Raw genomic sequence first — 15,910 nt, 5'->3', positions numbered from 1 at the left:
TTACAACAAAGTGAACTGTGGAAGGTTAACAGCTGCCCGCTTTTAAACCCTTCTCGATCAGTCACACAAAAAAAGCCTTTTAAATATGTCTTTTTAGTACATAGATACTACACTTCAAATAAACTTTATTAACCAGATAGTCATATAGTCATCAAGTCATACAACATGGAAACAGACCCTTCCGTCTGAAGAGTCACGCCAACCATGTTCCCAAACTAAACTAGTCCCATCTGCAATTGCATGGCCCACATCCCTCCAAATCTTTCCTATTCATGAACTTATCTAAATGTTGTTTAAATGGTGTAACCATACCCGCACCCACCACTTTCTCTGGCAGTTCATTCCACACACGAACCAATCGGTGTGTGAAACAGTTGCCTCTCATGTCCCTTCTACATCTTTCTCCTCACCTTAAAAATATGCCCCCTAGTTTTGAACTCACCATCCTAGGCAAAAGACCCTTGCGATTCACATTGTCTATGCCCCTCATGATTTTATAAATCTCAATAAGGTAACCCCTCAACCTCCCAGATCAATGAAGGAGAGCTAATTCCAATGTTCTTTGTATGAAGGGGTTTATTACATGCTACTATGAAATGAAATAACAGAATATATCATACACACATACTAGTTTGCAAAGAAGATGATGCAATGCAGACAAGGTAAAAGCAGAAGTCTTTACAGATCTTAAGAATTCTTTGGTTGCCAGATGAAAACAACAAGGTCCAAAATGTGTCAAAATCCTGAAACTCCCTTCCTAATAGCATTGTGGGTGTTCCTACATCAAATAGACTGCAGTGGTTTAAAGCAGTAGCTCATTTCTATCTTCAAAGTTCAACAAATACAGCACCACCCACATCACACAAGTGAATTTAAAACAATTATTTGTTAACTGGCTTTTTCTGTAATGCTGCAGATGTCCCCATTGGTCATTGCTCCAAGTAACTGTTCATTGGCTAGTTTCTGAGCTTGAGGCCACACAGGAAGAGAGAGATGGGCTTCCAATATCCTTGCTGTTATCAGTTCATGTCGCTCTCTTTGCCTGTTTTGTTGCGCAAAGCAAGCTCCTGAAATACGGTTTGTATATTCAACGTTGAACACCATTACCTTTTGTTTTCAGAAAAACTGAACAGTAATGGGTAATCTTCAATTGTCAATGTGTGAAGTTATGATGCTAGTGAGAGTAAAACAAGAGATTGAAAATTTCTCCACACCTTAATCAGCTGCAGTTTTTTTTTGGGTATATGAATTGGAGGGATATCGGCTGGGTGCTGGCAGTGGGACTAGATTGGGTTGGGATTTCTGGTCAGCATGGACGGGTTGGACCAAAGGGTCTGTTTCCATGCTGTACATCTCTATGACGCTCTCTTTCACACTCCCTGAGAGTTACCTCGATTGGTCAGGTGATCACCATAATAATTTTTAAACAAAACTTTAAAAGCATTCTTTTTAAAACCATTTTCAGCCGATGGTTTTAAAGACAAATGGCGAACGTTAAATATTGATCATCAATTTTGTGACAATATGATTGCATGTTTATGAGATTGTGCAATAAACAAGGCTGTATGGCCTGCACAACAGCCATTTCACATCAAAATAGGTAATCACATGAACTGTGTGTAAAACAGTTACGAGACACAGTTATTATAAATACACAGCTCACACTGCAATACCAAGTGGGTTTCCATAATGGAGTTACAATGAGATGGAGGAGGTACAGTTAGTAAGTTTGTAGATGACACCAAAATTGGAGGTGTAGTGGTCAGCAAAGGTGGTTACCGCAGAGTACAATGGGATCTTGTTCAGATGGGCCAATGGGCTGAAGAGTAGCAGATGGAGTTTAATTTGGGTAAGTGTGGCACTTTGGAAAGGCAAATCAGAACAGGACTGAATGGTAAGGTCCTAGGGAATGTTGCTGAACAAAGAGATCTTGGAGTGCAGGTTCATAGCTCCTTGAAAGTGGAGTCAATGTAAATAGGAGAGTGAGGAAGCTGTTTGGTATGCTTTCCTTTATTGGACGGACAATTGAGTGGAGGAGTTGGGAGGTCATGTTGCAGCTGTACAGGACATTGGTTAGGCCACTGTTGGAATATTGTATGCAATTCTGGTCACCCTCCTATCAGAAGGATGTTGTGAAATTTTAAAGGGTTCAGAAAAGGTTTATAAGGATGTTGCCAGGATTGGATGATTTGAGCTACAGGGAGAAGCTGAACAGGCTGGGGCTGTTTTCCCTGGAGTGTCAGAGGCTGAGGGGTGACCTTATCGAGATTTATAAAATCATGGGTGGCATGGATAGGATAAGCAAACAAGGTCTTTTCCCTGGGATGGGGGGAGTCCAGAACTAGAGAGCATAGGTCTAGGCCGAGGGGGGAAAAATTTAAAAAGGGACCCAAGGGGCAACTTTTTCACACAGAGGGTGCTGCATGTACAGAATGAGTTGTCAGAGGAAGTGGTGGAAGCTGGTACAAGTACAGCATTTCAAAGGCATCTGGGATGGGTATATGAACAGGAAGGGTTTAGAGGGATATGGGCCAAGTGTTGGCAAATAAGACTAAATTTTGTTAGGATATTTGGTCGGCATGGACAAGTTAGACCGAAGGATCTGTTTCTGTGCTGTACATCTCTATGACTATGACTTGTGGCCAGTGTCTGTCCATTCCACCTCTATCTTAAACTCCTGTATCACACACACCCTTGATTACAGGGGTCCCAGTGGTTTTTTTTAAGAAAGGCAGGAATAAAACATTCAACTCCTTTCTAAACTGCAGAGAAGATGGCCTAGGTAGACTTAACTTAGCAACCTTTTAACAAAAGGTATGAGGAGCTGAAAAGTTTTCCACTCAACTAACCATAGATCTCACCCCAATTAAAAATTTCAAATATCACCAATGAAATGTTTTGTTTGAGGTGTTTGGCAGGTGGAAAGGCCTTTCAGGTCAAGTACACTAAACATAAGTACACTTAAAACGTACAACGATGTTATGATCTACTGATTCGCAAGGCATTTCTATTAACTGGGCCAATACAACTTGTATATTCATCTCACCAGGGATGTGCCCATTATGGTCACTCTTCATTCATGGGCAGACATAGTGAACAGTGGGACCCTCCTCAATTGTGACATAAAATATACACAAGTTGAATCCTGAGTCCTGTCAGCCATGGTTCACATGATTGAACTTTTTCCACCAAGCTAATAAATTGTGGGTTAAGCCCAACTCCAGAATCTAAGCACAAAAATCCCGTCTCATGCAGTACAGAGGAAGTGCTGCACTGAAGGTGGTGTCACTTCACCCAGGCTCCATCTCCTCTCTGACCTGAATACAAACAATTCCACAGCACTAGTTTAAAAAAAAATCGATTAAGAGAGTTCTCCAATGGTGCCATGGTCCATACTTAACCTTCAACCAACATTGCAAAATGACAGCACCTGAATGGTAACTCATTGCTATGGCACTGGACATAACTTACCATCATGCATTGCGGGGGGGGGGGCGGGGGGCAGCAAAATCTCATTGCATGCTATTGTATTTTTGGATTGGTAAGGTGGGAGAAAATGAAGCTTTGGACTACATGAAATCATGCCACCAGTATTCAACAATCACCAAAATATTCATATCACTGAAATACAAGTTAGACAAGATCCCATGAGTAGTCCTCCGAAGAATGGCTGGCTCATCTGTCTTTTTTTGGGAAGATATTGGAATTATGGCAAGGTCAGAGAACTCTGTACTCACCTGAATCCATTTTAATCATTTACCTACAGAATATGGATTGCAGTGATTCAAAGAGACAGCTTCTCAATGGCAAGCCATAAAGATTGGAGCTGGGCCCTTTGCTTTTTGTCATTTATAAAAATGATTCGGATGTGAATGTAGGATGTATGGTTAGCAAGTTTGCAGATGACACCAAAATAGATGGTGGAGTGGACAACAAAAAAGGTTACCCGGAATACAATGTGACCTTGATCAGATCAACCAATAGGCTGAGGAGTGTCAGATGGAGGGTCATTTAGATAAATGCGAGATGCTACATTATAGTAGGGCCAATCAGGGGAGATTTATACTCTTAATGGTAAGGTCCTGGGAAGTGTTGCAGAACAAAGAGACCTTGGAGTGCAGGTTCATAGCTCCTTCAAAGTGGAGTCGCAGGTAGATAGGATATTGAAGGTGGCATTTGGTTTGTTTGCCTTTACTGGTCTGTGCATCAAATATAGGAGTTGGGAGGTGTACAGGATATTGGTTAGGCCACTTTTGGAATATTACATTTAATTCTGGTGTCTCTGCCATAGGATGTTGTGAAACTTGAAAGGGTTCAGAAAAGATGTACAAGGATGATGCCAGGGTTGGAGGGTTTGAGCTGTAGGGAGAGGCTGAACAGGCTAGGGCTGTTTCCCCTGGAGTGTCAGAGACTGAGGGGTAACCTTATAGAAATTGAAAAAATCATGAGGGGCATAGTTCAAGTAAATAGACAAGGTCTTTTCCCCCATCGTGGGGGAGTTCAAAACTAGACAGCATAGGTTCAAGGTGAGAAGAAAAAAAGGACATAAGGGGGCAACCTTTTCACAGAGGGTGGTGATTGGAATTTGCTGCCAGAGGAAATGGTGGAGGTTGGTACAATTACAACACTTAAAAGGCATCTGGATGGGTACATGAATAGAAAGGATTGAGAGAGATATGAGCCAAATTTTAGCAAATGGGACTAAATTAATTTTGCATCTGATCAGCATAGATGAGTTGGACCAAAGATTCTACTTCCATGCCGTACAACTTCAAATGGTTAATAAATGCTGTTCAAGCCACATCCATTAATTATTTTTTAAAATTCCTACTAAGTAAGCATGTGGCTCCCAGGTCAATGTCTCATCTAGACCATGACCATTGGTTAGATATGCAGATCAATGGCAGATGGAATTTAACCCAGATAAAACATGAGGTGACTCTCTGGAAGGCATAACAAGACAGTGGAGTACCCAATGAATGAGAGAACACAAGGAAGCTCAGAGGAAAAGAGGCATCTCGGGGAGCTTGTCAACAGATCCCCTAAAGGTGGTAGGTCACATCAACAAGATAGTTAAGATCGTATACAGAATGCTTGCTTTCATCATTCAGGACAGATTATAAGGGCAGGGAGGATATGTTGGAGCTATACAGAACTTTGGTTAGGCCACAAATGGAGTGGTCCGCGCAGTTCACGATGAGAACGATGTGATTGCACAGGGAGCTCAGAGGAGATTCACTAAGATGTTGCCTGTGATGGATCATTTCAGAAGAAAAACTGAATAAGCTCAGGACTTTTCTCTTTGGAGTAGAAAAGGTTGAGGAGGAATTTGATAGAGGTACAGAAGACAAAATTAGAAGGGGCATGGACAGGATGGATAGAAAGCAGCTGTTCCCCTTAGTCAAAGGGCAGGTATGAGGACAGAACTTTTAATGAGGACTCATCTGCTGAGGTGGTACGTGCGGAGGCTAGAAACAGGAGAGGTGAGGTCACACTGCTGGAACTTTTTTTTTAAAAATAGGCCTCCGCAAAGTTCCAGGGACATAGAGGAGGATAGGCAAAACGATTCTGGGCAGGAAGTGATAGGAACAGTGTGGCCGTTATGGGGGACTTTAACTTCCCCAACATGTACTAGAGTTATAACATTTCCAGTCAACCGGATGGATTATTTTTTGTCGAATGTTCGCAGGAGAGTGTGCAGAACAGTATGTCGAAGGGCCGGCAAGACGGGAGGCCACACTGGATCTGGTACTTGTTAATGAACCAGGCCAGGGGTTTGATTTAGTGGTAGGTGAGCACTTTGGAGAGAGATAGGTATGTCCCTGTCGGCAGGCAAGTGGTGAGAAGGTAAGGGAGCCACGATTTACTAAAGAAGTTGTATCTCGTTAAGCGGAAGAGGGAGGCTCGTGTGACGTTGAGATAAGATGGTTCAGATGAGGTGATGGAGAGTTACAGATTAGCTAGGAAGGATTTAAAGAGAGAATTAAGAAGAGCAAGGAGGGGACATGAGCAGTCTTAAGCAGGTAGAATAAAAAAAAGAACCTTAAAGCTTTCTATAGGAATGCGTGGAATAAAATGATGACTAGGGTAGGAATATGGTCAGTCAATGACAGAAGTGAGAAGTTGTGTGTGGACCCAGTGGAGATTGCAGAGTGACAAATGAATACTTCTCATGTTTTCACTCAAGAAAAGGAGAATATTGTAGAGGACAAGATTGAGATATGGGCTATTAGATTTGAAAGGATTAAAGTTAATAAGGACGTGGTGTAATTAATTCTAGAAGGTGTGAAAGTAGATAGGTCTTCAGGACTGGATGGGATTTATCCGAGGATTCTCTGGGAAGCTAGGGAGGAGATGGCTGAGCCTTTGGCCTCTATCTTTGAGTCATCATTGTTGACAGGTTTAGTACCAGAGGACTGGAGGATTGCAAATGCTGTGCCCTTATTCAAGAAAGGCATCAGAGATGACCCAAGTAATTACAGACCAGTGAGCCTTACATCTGTTGTAGGAAAAGTTTTGGAAAAGATAAGAGATAGGATTAATAATCATCTAGCAAGCAACAATTTGATTTCAGATAGTCAACATGATTTCGTCAAGGGGCAGGTCATGTCTCACAAACCTGAGTCTTTTGAGAAGGTGACCAAGCCTGTGGATGAGGGTAGGGCAGTTGACATGGTGTACATGGACTTCAGTAAAGCCTTTGATAAAAGTTCCACATGGTAGGCTGTTGGAGAAAATGCAGAGGCATGGGATTGAGGGGGATTTAGCAGCTTGGATTAGAAACTAGCTTTCTGTAAAAAGGCAACGAGTGGTGGTTGATGGAAAATATTCAGCCTGGAGTCCAATTAGTAGTGGTGTGCCACAAAGATCTGGTCACTTGTATAAATGACTTGGACGCAGGCATAGGTGGATGGGTTAGTAAGTTTGCAGATGACACTAAGGTCGGTGGAGTGGTGGACAGTGTGGAAAAATGTTGCAAGTTGCAGAGGGACTTGGATAAACTGCAGAATTGGGCTATGAGGTGCCAAATGGAGTTCAATACAGATAAATGGGAGGGGATTCACTTTGGGAAAAATAACAGAAAGGTAGAATACTGGCTCAACGGAATGATTCTTCGTAGTGTGGGTGTGCAGAGGGATCTTGGTGTCCACGTATATAGATCTCGGAAAGTTGCCACCCAGGTTGATAGTGCTGTTAAGAAGGCATACGGTGCGTATGTTTTATTGGTAGACAGACTGAGTTCTGGAGCAGTGGTGTCATGCTGCAACTGTGCAAAACGCTAGTGTGGCCTCCCTTGGAATATTATGTACAGTTCTGGTCACTCCATTACAGGAAGGACGTGGAAGCATTGGAAAATGTGCGGAGGAGATTTAAAAGGATATTGCCTGGTCTGGAGTGAAATTCTTATGAGGAAAGGCGGAGGGACTTGGGTCTCATTGGAGAGAAGGCGGCTAAGAGGGGATTTAATCGAGACATACAAGACGATCAGAGGACCAGATAGGGTGGACAATGGAAATCTTTTTCCTAGAATGATTATGTCAGCATGTACAAGGGGGCATAACTGCAAATTGAGAGGTAATAGATTTAAGACAGATGTCAGAGGCAGGTTCTTCACTCAGAGTGGAAAGGGCGTGGAATGCCCTGCCTGCCAATGTAGTTAACTCAGCCACATTAGGGGCATTTAAACAATCCTTGGATAAGCACACGGAGGATGATGGGATAGTGTAGGATGATCTGTTAGATTAGTTCACAGGTCGATGCAACATTAAGGGTCTGTTCTGCGCTGTATTGTTCTACGTTCTATGTTCTAAGGGTCATGAGCGAGGGGACTTGAAAGGCAAGAGAGTTAGAGGGGAGTTGAGGAAAAGTATTTTCAGCCAGACGGCTGTGGGGTCTGAAATGCACTGCCTCTACAGGAGGGTAGTTGAGGTAGGTAACCTTCACAAAAGACACTTGAACACTTCAAGGGTCGTAACATTCAACATTAGGGGCCTAGTGCAGGAAAGTGGAACGAGTATAGGGAGTAGAGTATTTTTGATAATACAGATTTGATGTGCCATAGGTGCTGTCCAGCACTGTATGATTCTGTGACAAAGTGGCAACCTCTAAATCATAGGTGGAGTTTGAACCTTCAATCCAAATCCATGGGGACAGTGCTGCTAACAAACACAGAACAGTCTTTCACAGAAAGAAAAATCAGTTAATAAATTACTGTGCCAAAACAAAATGTCACAAACAAAGGTCAATGTTCTTCTGAAGTAATTCACTATTGTTAGCCCAATCATTTGGGCATGAAATTAGTTTAATAGATTAAAGCATTGTTTAAAAAAAATTAACAAAAAGGGGACAATTTTCTTCTGAAAAGCTCAATATTACTTGCATCAAATCACGAACGTAAAATCATCTGAAGAGAAGGTTTTGAACCTTTACAACAGGCAAGTCTGGTATTGATGTAACAGATTGCAAGAGACACTCAGGGTGATGGAGTTAATAATAATGGACGGTCACAATTAGGCACATCAATTTTGAGGCATCAGGGTGGGAAAGATACAGTCCTTCCTTCAATTAAAGACCGAACATGGATTGCAAAATCAACTCTCTCAGTTCCAAGAGAAACAGAAATGTTGGAGAAATGCAGAAAGGTCTGGCAGCATGTGCTGAGAAAAACAGAGTTAACACTGAGTCTAGAATGACTCCTCTTCAGAAGGGACTGGAGGGTTTGAGCTGTAGGGAGAGGCTGAATAGGCTGCCGCTATTTTCCCTGGAGCGTCAGAGGCTGAAGGATGACCTTATGGTGGTTTATAAAATCATGAGAGGCTTATTCATGCTATCCATGCAAGTTCTTCTTCCCTGGGTGGGGGGTCCAAAACTAGAAGACATAGGTTTAAGGCGAGAGAAGAAATATTTAAAAAGGGACTCAAGGGGCAACTTTTTCACACAGAGGGTGATCAGTGTATGGAATGAGCTACCAAAGGAAGTGGGGGAGGCTGGTACAATTACAAACAAGCATCTGAATAGGAAGGGTTGAGAGAGATATGTGCCAAATGCTGGCCAATGGGAAAACAATCACTTAGGATATCTGATCAGCATGGACGAGTTGGGCCGAAGTTTGGTTTCCATGTTGTACATATCTAAGGCTCAGATTTCCAGCATCCTCTGTATTTTGCGTTTACCTTCTGATCAGTTTAAGATCCTGTTGAATCAGGCAATCTTGTGGTCAAGTGCATAATGTCACTTTTGACACCAATTCTCCCCCATCAAAACTAGCTCACTTTCTCACCCTGATGCAAGAATGGCTTTCGACCCACCTCCCCATTTGGCAGACCCAAAACTGACATCGATTGCGAATAATTGTATATTTTTAAAGATATAAGAACAAAGAAAAAACAGATTGCTTGATCTTTTCCTCAAACAAGATCTATCGCATCCATGCACAATCAAAAACAGAAATTGCTGACAAAGCTCAGCAAGTCTAGCAGGATCTGTAGAGAGAAGAAGATTGATGAGGGCAGAGCAGTAGATGTGATCGATATGGGCTTCAGTAAGGTGTTCGGCAAGGTTCCCCATGGGATACTGATTAGCAAAGTTAGATCTCATGGAATACAGGGAGAACTAGCCATTTGGATACAGAACTGGCTCAAAAGGTAGAAGACAGAGGGTGGTGGAGGGTTGTTTTTCCAGACTGGAGGCCTGTGACCAGTGGAGTGCCACAAGGATCGGTGCTGGGTCCTCTACTTTTTGTCATTTACATAAATGATTTGAATGTGAGCATAAGAGGTACAGTTAGTAAGTTTGCAGATGACACCAAAATTGGAGGTGTAGTGGACAACGAAGAGGGTTACCTCAGATTACAACAGCATCTGGACCAGATGAGCCAATGGGCTGAGAAGTGGCAGATGGAGTTTAATTCAGATAAATGCGAGGTGCTGCATTTTGGGAAAGCAAATCTTAGCAGGATTTATACACTTAATGGTAAGGTCCTAGGGAGTGTTGCTGAACAAAGAGTGCAGGTTCATAGCTCCATGAAAGTGGACTTGCAGGTAGACAGGATAGTGAAGGCGGCGTTTGGTATGCTTTCCTTTATTGGTCAGAGTATTGAGTACAGGAGTTGGGAGGTCATGTTGCAGCTGTGCAGGACACTGATTAGGCCACTGTTGGAATATTGCATGCAATTCTGGTCTCCTTCCTATCGGAAAGATGTTGTGAAACTTGAAAGGGTTCAGAAAAGATTGACAAGGATGCTGCCAGGGTTGGAGAATTTGAGCTACAGGGAGAGGCTGAACAGGCTGGGGCTGTTTTCCCTGGAGCGTCGGAGGCTGACCTTAGAGGTTTACAAAATTATGAGAGGCATGGATAGGATAAATCAACAAAGTCTTTTCCCTGGGATCGGGGAGTCCAGAACTAGAGGGCATAGGTTTAGGATGAGAAGGGAAAGATATAAAAGAGACCCAAGGGGCAACTTTTTCACGCAGAGGGTGGTACGTGTATGGAATGAGCTGCCAGAGGATGTGATGGAGGCTGGTACAATTGCGACATTTAAGAGGCATTTAGATGGATATATGAATAGGAAGGGTTTGGACGGATATGGGCCGGGTGCTGGCAGGTTGAACTAGATTGGGTTGGGATATCTGATTGGCATGGACGGGTTGGACCGAAGGGTCTGTTTCCATGGTGTACATCTCTATGACTCTATAACATTTTGGGTCAAGTCAGCCTTCCTCATCCAGCCCACCCTCAAAAACAACTTCCAGTTCTCATGAAATGCCACAGACCTGAAACATTAACATTTTTTCCCCTCTCTCCCTGCACAGATGCTGCCTATCATACGGAGAACATTCAGCAGAACATGGGGCTACGACTCAAGTTTTGGCAGCATCTTTCTTGTTTCAGGAGTTTTCAAAGTTCTGTTCTAACAGCGGTTGTTTTGAATATGTGGTTATTTTATCTTCTTTTGAAGTTTAAATTCCCTTTTGAAAGTCATATATGGACTGTGGTACCAACTGCTGGTGGCTTGTAGTTTGGGCAGTTCATCGTCACCAATCCTTCTTTCAACTCTTCCCTATGAAGGTAAATTTTAAACAGTTAATGAGCTCCGGGTGGATTTTTCCTGCCTCTCGGACGCTGCCTGACCTGCTGTGTTTTTCCAGCATCTCACTAATCTAGCCAGGGTTGGAGGATTTGAGGTGGAGTCCATCCTCCTTTCGAAGTGGAATCCAAGTGTCTGCTGAACTCGCCATGGTGTGGAGGTGCTGGTGTTGGACTGGGGTGGACAAGGTCAGAAGTCACACAAGACCAGGGTATAGTCCAACAGGTTTATATGAAATCACAAGTTTGCCTGATTTCAAATAAACCTGTTGGATTCTAAACCTGGTGTTGCATGACTTCTGACCTTACTTAATGAGCAGCAGTAAGACCATAAGATTTATTAGCAGAATTAGGCCTTCAGCCCATTGGGCCTGCTCCAACATTTGATCATGGCTGATGCGTTACTCAACCCCATTCTCTTGCCTTCTCCCGTAAGACTTGATCCCATTACTAAACAAGAACCTAGCTATCCCTGTCTTAAATACATTCAATGACTTGGCCTCCATAGCTTTTGGTGGCATTGCCCTTCTGGTGAAGAAATTCCTCTTCATCTTAGTTCTAAAAGGTCACGTCTTCATTCAGTAGTTGTGCCCTCAGGTCCTACCTAGTCTCTCCTACTAGTGGAAACATCGTCTCCACATTAAAACTTAGAATACTTAGAGTGAATCAGATTCTCCCAAACTTCTAAAACTCCATAGGAGACCCAGAGTCCTCAACCACTCCTCATATGAGAAGCCCTTCATCCCCTGGATCATTCTTTCAAACAACTCCTGAACTCCCTTCAACGGCAGCACATCCTTTCTTCGATACAGCACTCAAAACCATTCACAAATGTTCTAAATGAAGTCCTGTACAGCCTTAGCAGTACATCTCTATTCTTGTATTGTAGCCTTCGTGAAATGAATGCAAACATTACACTTACACTCCTAGCTGCCAAATGAACCTGCACGTTAAAATGCCAAGACAGTCCTGAACTAGGACTCTCAAGTCTCTATTGCTTCAGATTTCCGATGCCTTTCCCAGCGTTTAGAAAATAGTCCGCACCTATAATTTTCCCACCCACCTGCATAACTTCACACAAACCCCTCCCATACTAGATTCCACCCATCATTGCTTTGCCCACTCTCCTAGCCTGTCCATGTCCTCCTGAAGCCTCCCTGCTTCCTTAACATTCTCTTCTCTCACGTAGCTGGAAGAGCAGGTAAGGTGCTGGCATAGTGGTAAAATCACTGGACTAGCGATCCAGAATCTCAGGCTAATGTTCAGGGAACACTGGTTCCAAGCCCAGCTGGGCAGATTGGGAAACTGGAATTTAATAAAATGTGGATTAAAAGAGCTGGCCTAATGACAACCATAGTCAGTCAATTAAAAACCTCTCTACTTCACTGATTTAGAGAAGGAAATATACCATCCTTACTTGATCTGGTCTATACGTGACTGTAGACCCACAGCAAAAATTGGTTAACATGAACCGGATCAGCATCATTACAGTTATAAAGGAACCATAGATGATATGTCTCTTGCCATATGGACCTCAAGTTTGACTGCCCGACTCTCCAACTAAAAACTGACAGATTTTGGGGAACATTAACATCATGTCCCGCACTATTATTAACTCATACGAACAGTTACAATTGATTCTACTCTTGACTTGTGTTCAATGAATTCCTGATCGAACAGCCTTAAAAGATCTTCATTTCCCTAGTTCTGTTGACTACAACTAAGGGGTCTCCATACTCCATTTAAAATATATAATTGACGTGAAATTGAGTTTGCATCCGAATTCACACTTCGAACCATTACACATCCAAATTGTGTTTGAAGAGAATATTTTGCTTTGCACACACTTCCATTTCAGTTGATTCCAGAATGCAGAGAACAGCCAACAGCATGGGATCAAAAGCCTTAAACAAATGCACTGGTGTTGTTATGGGCAGAGGTTCAGGTCTAAACCACATCGCTTCCCAATTCAACTCAAAGCTCAACAATAGGCAGATTCATCAGGCAAAAAAAAAAGTTAAAGCTGCTGCCATGTGCTAATGTGATATGCCTATTTGACTTGATGTGATTTATTGTAGTCACATGGACCTCCGTATAGTGAAAATCTTTGTTTTGCAAACAGTACAGGCAGATCATAGCAAACAAGGACATACTGATCAAAGGGTGTTTAAGAAATGTTAGAATGAGATCTGTCGGGAGCTCAAAGAATCACCCGGTGTCAGCAACATAGAGTCGTAGAGATGTACAGCATGGAAACAAGCTCTTCGATCCAACCTGTCCACGCTGTCCATTCCTGATGAAGGGCTTATGCTCGAAACGTCGAATTCTCTATTCCTGAGATGCTGCCTGGCCTGCTGTGCTTTGACCAGCAACACATTTTCAGCTGTAATGTAAACACTGGCAGGTTCCACTCTCGAGAGATGACTAAAAACAATTTTCATAGAGAGCTGCATCAGTATATCTCAATGGGCTATTTCCACTTCATGGGTAGTGACCCTGGTTGACATGGAACAGTTCAGGATCACTTGGGGATTGAACAAGTGGCAGGTTCTCAAGAGTGGCACTGGGAAACCAAAGGAGGAGCCAAGTCCCATGCCTGCAGACAAATAGGTGGCAGTGGAAGCAGCTTACCTCAGCTACCTGTCTTATACTCCTGCAGCATCTGGAAGAGCTCTGTCTGATGCCATCCAGAACAGAATAGCCCACTTGATGGCTGGAATGAATGGTATCAGATCCAAAACCAATCGCTGATGCTCAGTGGCAGTAGTATCTACCACCTACAAGATGCACTGTAGAAATTTACCCAGGCCCTCGAAGAATGCAAGTTCTAATCCTACAACCACTTCCACCTAGGACAAGGGTAACTGATACATGGCAACATCACCCTTCAAAGTCACTCATCATCCTAACTTGGAAACATATTCCCGCTCCTTCAGCGTCACTCAGTTAAAATCCTGGAACTCTCCGCCCAAGGTCATCCTGGGCCAACCTGCAGCACGTGGACCGCAGCAGTTCAAGACAGCAGCTCACCACCACTCCAACCAGAGACAGGCAATAAAGCTGGCCCAGGCAGCAATGCCCATATCTCCTGCTCTGCAGAAAGATGAACACCCACAACCAAATATCCCTTTTCTACTAGTGACTCCACCGAGGTCTCTAAAATGGTACAGTAATGTGATGCTCACTCTCTTTGTATGAAGTCCTCAGTTCCTGCTAAGTCCTTGGTTCAGACATTCTGATGGCTCAATAGTATGTAGTGTAGAGTAGAATTTCACATCAGGACTATGGCCAAAGCTGCTGGCTACAAAGAAATAGCCCAGAAAATTAAAAATTATGATCCACACTTCTGTTGTATCTGAAACCCTCCAAGAATACCTGTTTAAATCAGAGAATTAAGTGTTCCGACTGACTTAAGCTGTTACTCAGGAAAAGGTTAGATTAATAAAAACCTACTCTAATTCTGGAACAACTATTGCACTGACCCCCTAACTCATCCTTGTCCCATATAACTGCACACTCCCCAACCTCTGATATCCTGACTCAACCCCTCGACTTACTCCAAGGGCTCATCCACTTGTCTGTCACCCTAATAGAGTGACAGTCATACAGCATGGAGGAAGACCCTTCGGTCCAACCAACCAATGCCAGCCATAATCCCAAACTAAACTAGTCTTACTTGCCTGCACTTGGCCCCTATCCCTCCAAACATTTCTTATTCATATTGTAAGTGTGCTTGCATCCATCACTTTCACTCCATGAGTTATTCTGTGTAAAAACGTCACCCCTCACATCTTTTTTAAATCTTTTGCCTCTCAACCTTAAAAATGTGCCACTAGACTTGGAATCCCCCCCCCCCAATCCTAGAGAAATGTTTGCCATCCTGGCACTGTGCCACCTACACCACTCCCTCAAATCAACTCACACTCATCTAACATACTCACACACAGTGACTGCCAAAGTGGTCAGCTGCGCAAATAGACAAAGTACTGTCCACTTACTCCTGCAAATGCTCGGTGTAGTGGTTTCACCAATGACTCTCCCCTTTGCTGGCTCTGATGTTTCCTGGACAGGTCTGTTATTTTGTTACAGGAACATTCCTTTCCAGCGATCTCCGGCAGGAAACTGATCTAAAGGCCCATCAGGGCGAGAGCCAGAGTTTGTGACCCTGATTAGAATTTCTGAGTAGGTATGCTCAGCAAGTTCTCAAAGACTTGGTGGTGGTGGTGGGGGGGGGGGGGGGTGGAGAGAATGAAGTGTTCCAGAAGGTCTTCCAATGTGCTCAAAAGGTCTCTTCATGTTTACAGAGTGGCCCCTCAGCAGCAGATAAAAGCTGAGCAGGACATTAAATAATACCAGAAATCCTGAGCTAGGGATTCTTCATGCCTGTTTAGCTGAAGACTGTTCAGAGACATCCTTAATTGAAGCACAAACCAAACAGAATGTGGCACCTTCAACAGCCACGAACTGGTCATTTATATAGTCTCTCAGACCCAGGGGGATCTAATGGTGTTGTGGTAACATCCCTGCCTCTGAGCCAGGAGAGCCAAATTCATGCCCTACCTACTCCAACAGTGTGTCACAATGGGCCTGAACAGGTCGATTAAAAATATCCATCTGACAGAGTCTCAGGGATCCCTTTGATAGCCATTCCTAGCTCAAGTGTCAACCCCATTACCGAAACTGCATCTCGGGCTAAACAGGAATTAAAAATGGAGTGGTAACTCACGATCCTATCTTGGAGACTTCAGGGGCTTCTTTAACACCTGAAGCCTAAATTCAGCTTCCCCCAATTAAAAAAGAAAATGTGGGAAGAAAATGTAGTTCA

At 43.2% G+C, this 15,910-nt stretch overlaps 1 protein-coding gene across 5 annotated transcripts in view; it reads right to left on the bottom strand.

Moving 5' to 3' along the window:
* LOC132821781 (mediator of RNA polymerase II transcription subunit 12-like protein) overlaps positions 1 to 15,910 on the bottom strand; it is a 604,412-nt gene that overhangs the window by 542,557 nt on the left and 45,945 nt on the right. The gene's annotated exons all lie outside the window — the stretch shown is intronic.

Source organism: Hemiscyllium ocellatum, chromosome 13, assembly GCF_020745735.1.
Source record: "Hemiscyllium ocellatum isolate sHemOce1 chromosome 13, sHemOce1.pat.X.cur, whole genome shotgun sequence".
In the NCBI taxonomy this organism is placed as follows: Eukaryota; Metazoa; Chordata; class Chondrichthyes; order Orectolobiformes; family Hemiscylliidae; genus Hemiscyllium; species Hemiscyllium ocellatum.
The sequence above is the reverse complement of the archived record's forward strand: the minus strand, read 5'-3'. Positions and strand labels throughout refer to the sequence as shown.